Genomic DNA, 11,205 nt, shown 5'->3' on the forward strand with positions numbered 1-11,205 from the left:
CAAAGGCTTTATAAGTTCGGTAATGCTCAATAACAAGATAACCATACAATCAGAAGTGTAACCTAATACCCAACCTAGATATGCCAACTATCTTTGACTGGCAGAGATAGTCTCCATGTTCCTCCCCCCACCCTCTCAATCTCATCTCCTAGCTCCTCCTCCTCTCCTTACTCCTCCTCTTCTTCTCTTTACTCCTCTTACCATTGCTCTTCCTACATATCATACTTCCTGTTAAAATAAAACTTTTCTCTCAAAATACAATTAGGGCATAACTATACCAAATTATATCAGTAAGGTACAAGATAGACCTAACACTCAGTCCATCATTTTTTTGACTAACCAGAAACTCTGTCATCTCTCCTAACTAAAAGACTTAGTTCTGAACCTGGCTTTTTTTCTTGGCTTTAGAATGAATGTCAGGAGAAAACCATCCTCTCAAATCTTTTCTCTCAAAGTGAATAGCCAGGATTGGCTATGAGACTATAAGTCTTCAACCCTGTCAGAAATCCAGAATGACTGAATTAACTGAAATTATGGGAAGCACAAAGCATAGCTTCTAAAACTTAGCCAATTTATAGAGACCACTGAACACCTGGACAGTCCCTATACTACAAAACGTTGGAGTATTCGATCTTCAGCCTTCTGGTCCAGGATCATCTGACAGATCTAATGATGCAGAATTATTAAGGGCTGATTACTCTGTCTTGGCAAATATCATCAGTCAACTATTCTGCAAGTGTGTCCTTTTCAGGACAGTAATTTGTCTGTAGATGAAAAGAGGCAATTCTTGCCTAGTGGCTGTCTCACCACAACTGAAGTAACTCCAAAGATGCTCAATTTCTTCTTAGAATCCAAGACAGGAAGCTGTCAGGAGCAGACAGGTTTCTAATCAAAATGAACATTAATACAGAAATGTGTGTAACGTCAATTCTGTGTACTTCTGATGTTTTGAAAACCAACTATCCATGTAAGCCAATCTGGACTGTTGTTTGCTAACTCCTCTCAGCTATTTCTAAATAAAATATAGAAAAACACCCTAACAATAGACTCAGAGCCATGAATTTGCTATAGGGCCTTAACTCACAGGCCAACCATCTCAAATCAGTTAAAAAAAAAAGTTAAGAAGAACTGGGCCTAAGCCTTGTACTCCTAAATATGTTATATAGGCACAATGCCTATAAGAGTAACAATATTAATCTCACTTCTATATCAATAAGAAACTCGTACCAATGAAATCCTTAAATTTGAAATAAAATAAATTTTGTACCATTTAAGAAATTATAATTTCAGCTCAATAGCAATTATACAGATTTCTACCAATAGATTATGGCTATGCAATAAATATGCTAGCTATTCCTCCCTGTTCCAATAAAACCACTACTTTTCCCTAGAAAGACAGCCCAATATTAACCACCTCAGTCCCCAAACCCAGGGAATAGGGGCACCGACTCTTCATTAACTTCTTCAAGCTGATTGCAGGTGTTGAGATATTAGAAGAGGGTTGGGGGGGAGAGTAAATTGATAAGCCTCTGACATCTGTGTCTTCACTGCATCCAGCTGAGATTCAAGGACATCAGAGGATCGAGCAGGTCTGCTCAGCTTGCTTGATGAGTAGATACACCAAGGCTGTGTATTCTGCAATATACAATTCTCAAAACAAATTTTAGTATTTTTTATTTGAATTCTGGAATCTAGTCTTCTAATGGCCTGTCTCTATCATATCTAATCCATATTATTCTGGGAGTTTCTATTAGGGTGTGCTCTCACCATCCTCCCGTTCCTGCCTCCCTGCTCTCAAATTCCCCAACACTAGGGAGTCCAAACTATTGGGCACCAAGGCCCTCCACTTCCACTGATGCCTGACAAGGCCACCCTCAACTACCTATACAGGTGGAGCCGTGAGTCCCTCCCTGTGTTCTTGGGCTGGAGGTTTTAGAATGGCTACTCCAGCTTGTTTTTAGGACCCTCTGCTTGAAAATTTGTTTTCCAACCTTTTACTCTAAGGTAGTGTCTGTCTTTGTCACTGTGGTTGGTTTCCTGTATGTAGCAAAATGCTGAGTCCTGTTTACATATCCAGTCCATTAGCCTATGCCTTTTTATTGGGTAATTGAGTCCAATGATGTTAAGAGATATTAAGGAACAGTGATTGTTGCTTCCTGTTATTTTTGTTATTAGAGGTGGAATTATCTTTGTGTGGCTGTCTTCTTTTGGATTTGTTGGAAGAGGATTACTCTCTTGCTCTTTCTAAGGTATAATTTCCCTCCTTGTATTGCTGCTTTCCTGGTACTATCCTTTGTAATGCTAGGTTTGTGGAAAGATATTGTGTAAATTTGGATTTGTCATGGAATATTTTGGTTTCTCCATCTATGGTAATTGAGAGTTTTGCGGGGTATAGTAGCCTGGGCTGGCATTTGTGTTCTTTTAGCGTCTGTATGACATTTGTCCAGGATCTTCTCCCTTTTATAGTAAGTATCTGGTGAGAAGTCTGGTGTAATTCTGATACGTCTGCCTTTATATGTTACTTGGCCTTTTTCCCTTGCTGCATTTAATATTCTTTTTTTGTTTTGTGCATTTGGTGTTTTGATTATTATGTGATGGGAGGTGTTTCTTTTCTGGTCTAGTCTATTTGTCGTTCTGTAGGCTTCTTGTATGTTTATGGGCATCTCATTCTTAAAGTTAGGGAAGTTTTCTTCTATAATTTTGTTGAAGCTATTTATTGGCCCTTTAAGTTGGGAATCTTCACTCTCATCTATACCTATTATCCTTAGGTTTGGTCTTCTCATTGTGTCCTGGATGTTTTGTGTTAAGAACTTTCTGCATTTTGCGTTTTCTTTGACAGCTGTGTCAATCTTTTCTATGGTATCTTCTGCATCTGAGATTCTCTCTTCTATCTCTTGTATTCTCTTGGTGATGCTTGTGTCTATGACTCCTAATTTTTTTCCTAGGTTTTCTATCTCTAGGGTAGTCTCCCTTTGTGATTTCTTTATTGTTTCTACTTCCATTTTTATGTCCTGGATGGATTTATTCAATTCCTTCACCTGTTTGGTTGTGTTCTAATTCTTTAAGAGATTTTTCTGTTTCCTCTTTAAGGGTTTCTACCTGTTTTCCTGTGTTCTCCTCAAGTTTTTTGATAGTGTTATTTATTTCCTTCTTATAGTCCTCTATCATCATCATTAGAAGTGATTTTAGATCTGGTTCTTGCTTTCCTGGTGATATGGGGAGGACTTTCTAATGTGAGAGAACTAGGTTCTGATGATGGCAAGTATCTTGGGTTGCTGGTGCTTGTGTTCTTGCGCTTGCCTTTCGCCATCTGGATCTCCTTTGTGAAATCTGTGCTGTCTTTGACTGGGACCTGTCTTTCCTATTATCTTGGTTGTTTCAGAACTGTGTGAGGTTGGTGTTACTGCTAGGGTTAGAGCTGGGGCCCAAGATCTGCTTGGTGCTCGGGCCCAGACCTGAAGGAACCAGTGGTCCGGGCCAGGAGTGAATTCCTGGGTCCTAGTGAGTCCCAGTTACTCCCTGTTTGGGGCAGATGTTGCTGTCTCCTTACCTAAGATGCTGCCCGGGTTAGAGCTCCTGGGAGGCCCACTTCCTCTAGTTTTTTTGAGATTGGGTGCAGAGCAGCCACCTGGGATCTGCTCAGTGCTCAGGCCCAGACTGGAAGCAATTTTCATGATTCTTAAATGTATTTTTTTCAATAGTATGATCTTTTTTATTTGTCATCGATTTGATGAGGAAACCATTTTCTTATCACTTCTGTCTTAGGGTTTTACTGCTATGAACTGACACCACGACTAAGGTAAGTCTTATAAAGGACAATGTATTTAATTGGTGCTGGCTTACGGGTTCAGAGGTTTAGTCCATTATCATCAAGGTGGGAGCATGGCAGCATCTAGGAAGCCATGATACAGACAGAGCTGAGATTTTTACATCTTCATCTGAAGGATGCTAGTGGAAGACTGGCTTCCAGGTAGCTAGGTTGAGGGTATTTAAGCCCATCCTCACTGTGACACACCTTCTTCAATAAGGTTACACCTCTTAATAGTGCCACTCCCTGGGCTGAACATATATAAACCATCACACCCTCCACCCTCAAAATGTTACTCAGGTTTGTTTTCTATGCCATTTAAAGAATTAAAAGTCACAAAAAAGTCTCAAGAACAACAGGTATCAGTGCAGAAGTTTCAAACACTACAGACAACAGCAGACAGGATTGGAAGAAGAAAGGCTTTTACTGAGTGAGGAAACACAGGCATGCGTGCTGCACACAGAGCAAAAGACCCTGTGCTGACCCTAAGGCTGCTTTCGTTTACTTGTTTTGTTTTTTTGTTTGTTTTTTTGCCTCAGAAGAATCTTCATCCTCTAATTTCTACACTTTGAAGAAAGATAGAAGGGCTGATTGGCCCACTCCTGTAAACTTATCCTGATCTAGCCTTAAATTTGTTGAGCCACACCATCAGCAAGAGCCTACTGGCAGAAGAAAATGCCCAAAGGGTTTTGTTTTTAAATTGCCAGGCTGTTGTCTCAGATCTTGGTTAGCAAGAAGCCAGCCATCTGGATACATAATGTCTGTCTGCCTACCGGGGGAGGGATCTGTCTAACTCCCAGTCCCTCGGGTTTGTTCATAACAGACCACTGGGTTTCAAATATCACATTTAATTATAATTCTTAAATGTCTTTTAATTCTTTTACAGTCTGATTTCTTTTATTTATGTCATTGATTTAGTGGGAAAACTAATTTTCTTAGTTTCATCCTGCATTTGATTGACTGCCTTTTAGAAGTTGTTTTAACTTGATCCCTCCCTTATATTTTTTGATTAGATGCAGATTCAGTTGCTATGAAGACCCCCACATGGACTTTAGATTTTGTCAGTTATAAAATTCATACAATTTGTTACTGTGTCAATTTCTAAAATTTGAGGAGAAAAACCACTGACCCAAATCATCATGGTCAAATTAAAGTAAGCAATTAGTTAAAGCAAGCTTTTTAAAAATTTATTTACATGACTGACTCCCTTTAAGGTGGGTTTCAAAAGATAAGAATTAGGCTTGGGGAAGATAGACGCTCTTTCATTATTATATCTTGTGATGGTTTGTATTTGCTTGGCCTAGAGAGTGGCACTATTAGAAGGTGTGGCCTTGTTGGAGTAGGTGTGGACCTGGAGTAGGTATGTAATTGTGGATGTGGGCTTTAAGACCCTCCTCCTGGCTGCCTGATGACAGTACTCTGCTAGCAGCCTTCAGATGAAGATGCAGAGCTCTCAGCTTCTGAACTATGCCTGCCTGGATGCTGCCATGTTCCTGCCTTGATGATTAAGGACTGAACCTCTGAATCTGTAAGCCAGCCCCACTTAAATGTTGTCCTTATAAGAGTTGCCTTGGTCATGGTGTCTGTTCACAGTAGTAAAATCCTAAGACGTATCTCTTTGCAAATATTCAAAGTTATGTTGTTACTATTTTTCCTGAACCAAAGATCAGATCAGTCTGGATTTACATTGACAAATTTACTAGGCAAAATACTAGTGGTTCTAGATTATAGCCTTTTAGATAAGTTGTATTTGATAGAATTTCTCCTAATTGAATGCAAACAGATTGTCTGTATAGGGGAAAGTGGGTTAATTCCTGTGGTGGTTTGAATGAGAAATGTCTCTTGTGGGAAGCTGTGTCTAAAAGCTGTTAACTTACTGTGAACCATGGATGGCCAAGTATAGAAGGTTTTCCCCATGAGGTGGCCTTCTAGAAAGAATTGCATAAACTATGATAAACAAATTCACTTGAAAGCAAGGGCATAAAGGGAATTTCCTGGCATGTGCTCATTATCTCTGTGGGAAAGACAAAAGCCTGGGAGGAATATTCTTGGTTCTTCTTTACATGGCCAAGATGATACGATATAACACCAGGTGTATTCCAAACTGTACTTGCATTTGCTTACACTAACTATAAACATCACCTCATGTTTTGCTTGCTTTAATAATAAAAATAAGAAGTGTCTTCTTTGTACTAGTCTTGAGACAAAAACTTTGAGTCCTCTGGTTATATCACTCAGATATTTGCCATTTCCTTTGATCTGTGGAGACAGCCTAGCTGGCTGTCCATCATAGGCTCACATATTTGAATATGTGTCTCCGGTTAGTAGTACTCTTTGGGAAGGTTATAGAATTTTAGGAGGTGTTGCCTTCCTGGAGGAAACACTAGGGGTGGAATTTGAAAGTTTACAGCTTCAGCCCGCTTCCAGTTTACCGTCTCTGTTTCTGCTCTGCAGTTGAGCACATTACTGAGATGACTTTCAGCTTTCTGTTACAACATGGACTCTCATTCTGAATCCAGAGCTCCCTCCCTCCTCACCACCAAAATTTGCTTAAGTTGTTCTGGTCAAGGTGTTTTAGCACAGCAACAGAAAAGTAACTAATACAGTTATGTACATGTAAGAGGAATTAATATTAATAAAATTTCCAACAAGCACATCACTACTATATTTAGAAGGAGCAGTATGTATGTATGTATGTATGTATATACATCATATTAAAGTCAGAATCCAAATAGCTAAAATTTAATGAGCACTTTTTTTAAAAAAAATTATCCAGGGACTGGATTTCCAAAACCACTTGCTTCTTACTTCTGGTCCTCTTCCTGAGGGACTCTTTGGTAGTGTTTTCCTCCCTTTTAAGTCCTCCAGAGACTTCTGTGTGCTGATAACTGCCCATAAATTGTACATGCAGAAAGAGATTATGACTTGGGTTTCATGCCGTGCTGCTGACTGAGATAAACCACATGTAGTCTGCACCACAGTTGAGAATATTTCAGGGGCAACGCAGAGCAGAAAGCAGTTAGACGTCTAACACCTCCCCGCCATGCTCTGTAGAACTGCTGCAAAATCAGAAAGATCAGTCAGGGTCACTGTGCCTATGGAAGAAAGAGCACACACACTATCATGCACATACACCATCATGCACACACACCACCATGCTCCTCACTTCTAGATGAATTCTGCTGTGTAGATGGACGTCCTCAGGTTCTCGGCCATGGCCAATCAGAATCACCAAGGAGCTTCTGTTTGATTTCTGTCCGGCTTCACTGGGGGTGGGACCCAGGTGCTAGTTTCAGCAAGCTTTCAGGTGATTCTAATGTGTAGTCAGTGGTGAGAAATTTCAGTTTAGCTAGCACATTAGAACAACAATTTATAGGCCTTACCATGTGTACCTGACTATGCTAAAAACCTGGGGTACATATGGAGAGTTTCTTTTTCCTTCCTTTGAGACAGGGACTTGGCATGTTGTTCCAGCTGTCCTAGAACTCACGATTCTCCTCCATTAGCCCTCTGATTGCCAGGACAATAGCAATGTATTGCTAGGGAGAAACTGATTTTTGGAAAGACACTATTTGCTTAATATCTTGCCAGAAAAGTAGTTTCATATCTAGTCTATTTGGCTTTAGAAACAAGGCTTTTGAACTTACTTTGAATATGGCTGAAAGTAAGACAGCATTTACATCACTCTGAACAGACATGATAGAAAGTACTGACAAATACTATTTAAAAATCAATAGATATTTCAAAGGAGTACACAGGTTTTTAATTTGTCTAATTAAAATAATGATGGTAGAGTCTAGGCATTTAGCCCTGTGGTAGAGCCCTTGCTAGAGATTCCTAGTCTGTGCCCTGCCTCCAACACAAACAGAAAATGATAGTGGTTTATATGTAGTGAAATGATATTGGGACTATTAGAGACATTTTTCTAAGCCATAAGAACCCAGGCTCTTTTCTATTGCAACAAAGGCAATGCCCTTTCCACACAAGGCTTTCTGACTTATACACTCACTTAGGCACCTCTTGCCTTCGAATGTCTTTAAAGGCCAGGGAATCACTTCCTTAACAAAACCAAAAGCACGTTCAAGATGACCCCCATCTCTAGTGCTTGTTTTAAGGCCTGTTCTTATCATATGTGTGTGAATGTGTCTGAGTATGTGCGCATGTGTGCATGTGGAGGCCAGAGGTCACATCAGAACTCATTCTCCACTGTAGTTTTGGGATAGGTTTTCCTATTGAACCTGGAGCCCATCGATTCCTTTAGACTGGCTCACTGACAAGCTCCAGTGGTCCTCCTGTTTTAGCTCTCCATTGCTGGAATTCAGGGCTCATCCTGCCATGCCTGGCTTTTATGCGGGTGCTAACAATCGAAATTCACACATGCATGGCAAGTGCTTTATCCATGGAGCCATTTCCCTCATCCTTTGGTTCTACACCAAATTAAGGGAACTAATTTAATCTAAAGCCTGTATTTTCATTATATTGCTTCGGTTTTCTCTAAGCAGGAGTAAGAACTGTAACTGCAAGTGTACCTCCACCCTCCTTAACATGTGATATCTTGAGTGTGAGCAGGCCAAGGAGCACTGGACCAATGGAATCCTCCCCTCCCTTCCTCTCTCCTCCCCTCCACCCCCTTTCTTTTTTCCTAAAGCCTGGAGCTTAGTTCCTCTCCATCCGGTAACAAAAATTGCTTCTACCTCCTGCAAGCAGTTCTGTACTCTACAGTGGGCTGAGGGTAAGAACCAAGCTGGCTGAAGCCAGGGCTAAAAAGTGTAAGCTCCTCTGAATTAGAAAATGTCACTCACACCTTCAGAGTCCTTTGCTGGGACTGAAGGTTTGGAGCCCAGGCTGGATCATAACCCCTAATTGCTTAATTTCTTCCTTCCCACTTCTGCTAGAGTGGCCCCACAGGACTGAGAAGCAAAGATTGAAACCAACAGACAGAAGACCAGCTTTAGATGAATGGTCCCTCCCTAGTGCTGGTCTCCTGTGGATTCAGAACAACGGTGGTGCTCTGAGCCTCCCGGGCCCTCCACTCTGCCAGTTACGACAAATGCTGACCATGGTTAGGAAAACATTTATCCCTTGGAAGCAACATTTCAACATTTCAAAAGCACACTATTGAGATTTGATGGTATCTTTCCTTTAAGGTCTTCCTAAGTCCAGTTTGGTGATCATGAATCCAGTTGTACCCACATGGCAAGTGACCACTGGAAAGAACAAAACATTCGTGAAAGCGAGGCATGTCTGCCACTATACTTCAAGACTCCTTTCGCGGTCCAAGTAGGGGTCCAAGCTGGTCTTCAATTTGAAGTGCTCCGCATGATACTCTCACCACAGTGTGGGAAATGAAGAACCACCCGAGGGGCTGCTCAATCAGCGGAGAGAAGCACAGTCCCATTGGGCACTGATTTTTAGCTCAATAGCAAGTGTGCCGCAGGGATGGGGTGTTAAGGTCAAGACCTTAACAGGAGTGTGGGCAGTTCAAGCAAAAGTGAGGTTTTCTGAGGTAGCCAGTAGCGGCTAAGCATCCTTGGTGTAGGGTCTTAACTCCCTTAGATCATTTATTTATTTATTTATTTATTTATTTATTTATTCATTCATTCATTCATTCATTCATTCATTCATTCATTCATTCATTTATTTTTTCCCAGGTGCGTAGGGTGGGATGACCTGGGGACCTGGAGGGGGAGGAGACTGAGTTTGGACTGCAGAAGACTCCAGGATCTTGCCTACGCTGCCCCCTCCCCCTTTCCTTGCCTCTACCCAACTCAACTCTTCTTCCTTACCTCGCGGCCTAACCAGCAGCGGGCGCCTTTAAGAGCGAGCGCTGGTTAACCGGGGGCGGGAGCCGCCGGCAGCCGGCAAGGCGGAGGCACTGCCGGGCGATGCCCCGACTCTCCGCCGCCGCTTCGGCCTCCTCCTGCGCCGGGGGCTCGGAGCTGCAGAGCTGCGGTGAGATGTCCGCAAAGTTCCAGGAGGCAGCGGCCGCCAACTCCCCGCTGTCCCGCAGCGGCGCCTTTTGTGCGAGGTGTGAGCGCGTCCCGGGCAGGCGAGCGCATCCTGGGCGTGCTGGAGGGAGGGTTGGTGGCGCGGAGCGCGGCTCTCCCGGGTCCCAGGGGCAGGAAGCGGCTGGCTCGGCAGCCAGCAGCCAGGAGGGCTCCCGGCACGGCCGCGGCTTCCCCGGGCCACGCGACGCCCCGCGCTGCCTCGGGCCTCCTTGATCCCCGGCGCTCCAGCCGGAGCCCCGCCGAGCAGAGCCTCGCGGAGGGCTGGGACCCTCGGGAACTTTCCCGCCCTGGGCTCTCCACTCTGGGCTGAGACTCAGCATGTTCGCCCGGGGTGTTTAAAAAAGCTTAGCAATGCAGCTTTATGAGAAATTAACTTCCGGGGCTGATCCAGTTTTCAAAAGTGATCATTTAGTCTTTGATGAAATATTTGGATTATCTGGAATACTTAGGGAGTACAAGCTTTCGAGTTAGAATGTCCCCCCCCCCCCCGTGAGGTAGGGGTAAGGTTTAGCGGCATCCTTTTAAGGATTTTCTTTTGTTTATAGACAAGTTTGCTTTTCATCATGTCTTAGATTAAGAATGCTCCAACTTCTTAAGGATTTTAGAAGTAATATTTCTAAGAATGGTAAACAATACCTGGTTTATTGCATAATATGACTTTACTTCAGACAGTTTTACCCACGGAGGAGGTAAGTAATCATTTGATAAAGCCTAATAGGAAGTTCATCTACTGCACAGACTGTCTTTCTCCATGTGTCCCATATGTGCTGGAAGCCCCACATGCTCACCTTTCTGGCCTCTGTTCATGTATTCTGTTCATGTGTTCTCCAGGTAGTGCGGTCTTCTGATGTGAGCTGGAAATCAGAAGTGCTGACAGAGTTCTGTGCTGTATTACACTGTTTCACATAGCCCACATTTTAGTGACAAAATTGATTGTATCGTTTAGTGCACTTGGAACAATTATAACTATTGGAACAGTTATAATCAAATTCTTACCCTTAAGTCCTGAAGTGTTCAGAGTAAGTTGTTAGGCATATGTTTCATATATGTGGAAGAAAGATACTTGCTACTCAAATAGTCAGGATAACTAAGGAAATTGCCTCATCTGTACCATGGAAGTTTTGAATTAACAGAAATAGCCACCACTAATACTGTAAAAAAGAAAAGGAACATTGATTTTTGTCTTGGAATATAATTTTGTCACTTTCTTGTTACATATATGTATACATATATATATACCCACATGCATATACACACACATCAGAACTGATGATTAAAACAACTCTTTAAGCATTTTCTGTCAACATTCTTGGAGAAAAATTTGCTCAGAAGTCTCATACTTAAAACCCTAACTTTGGTTGAAGTTGTCCCTTAAGTTGTTGTACTTCT

The sequence above is a fragment of the Grammomys surdaster genome, unplaced genomic scaffold, assembly GCF_004785775.1.
Source record: "Grammomys surdaster isolate TR1022 unplaced genomic scaffold, NIH_TR_1.0 97, whole genome shotgun sequence".
NCBI lineage: Eukaryota > Metazoa > Chordata > Mammalia > Rodentia > Muridae > Grammomys > Grammomys surdaster.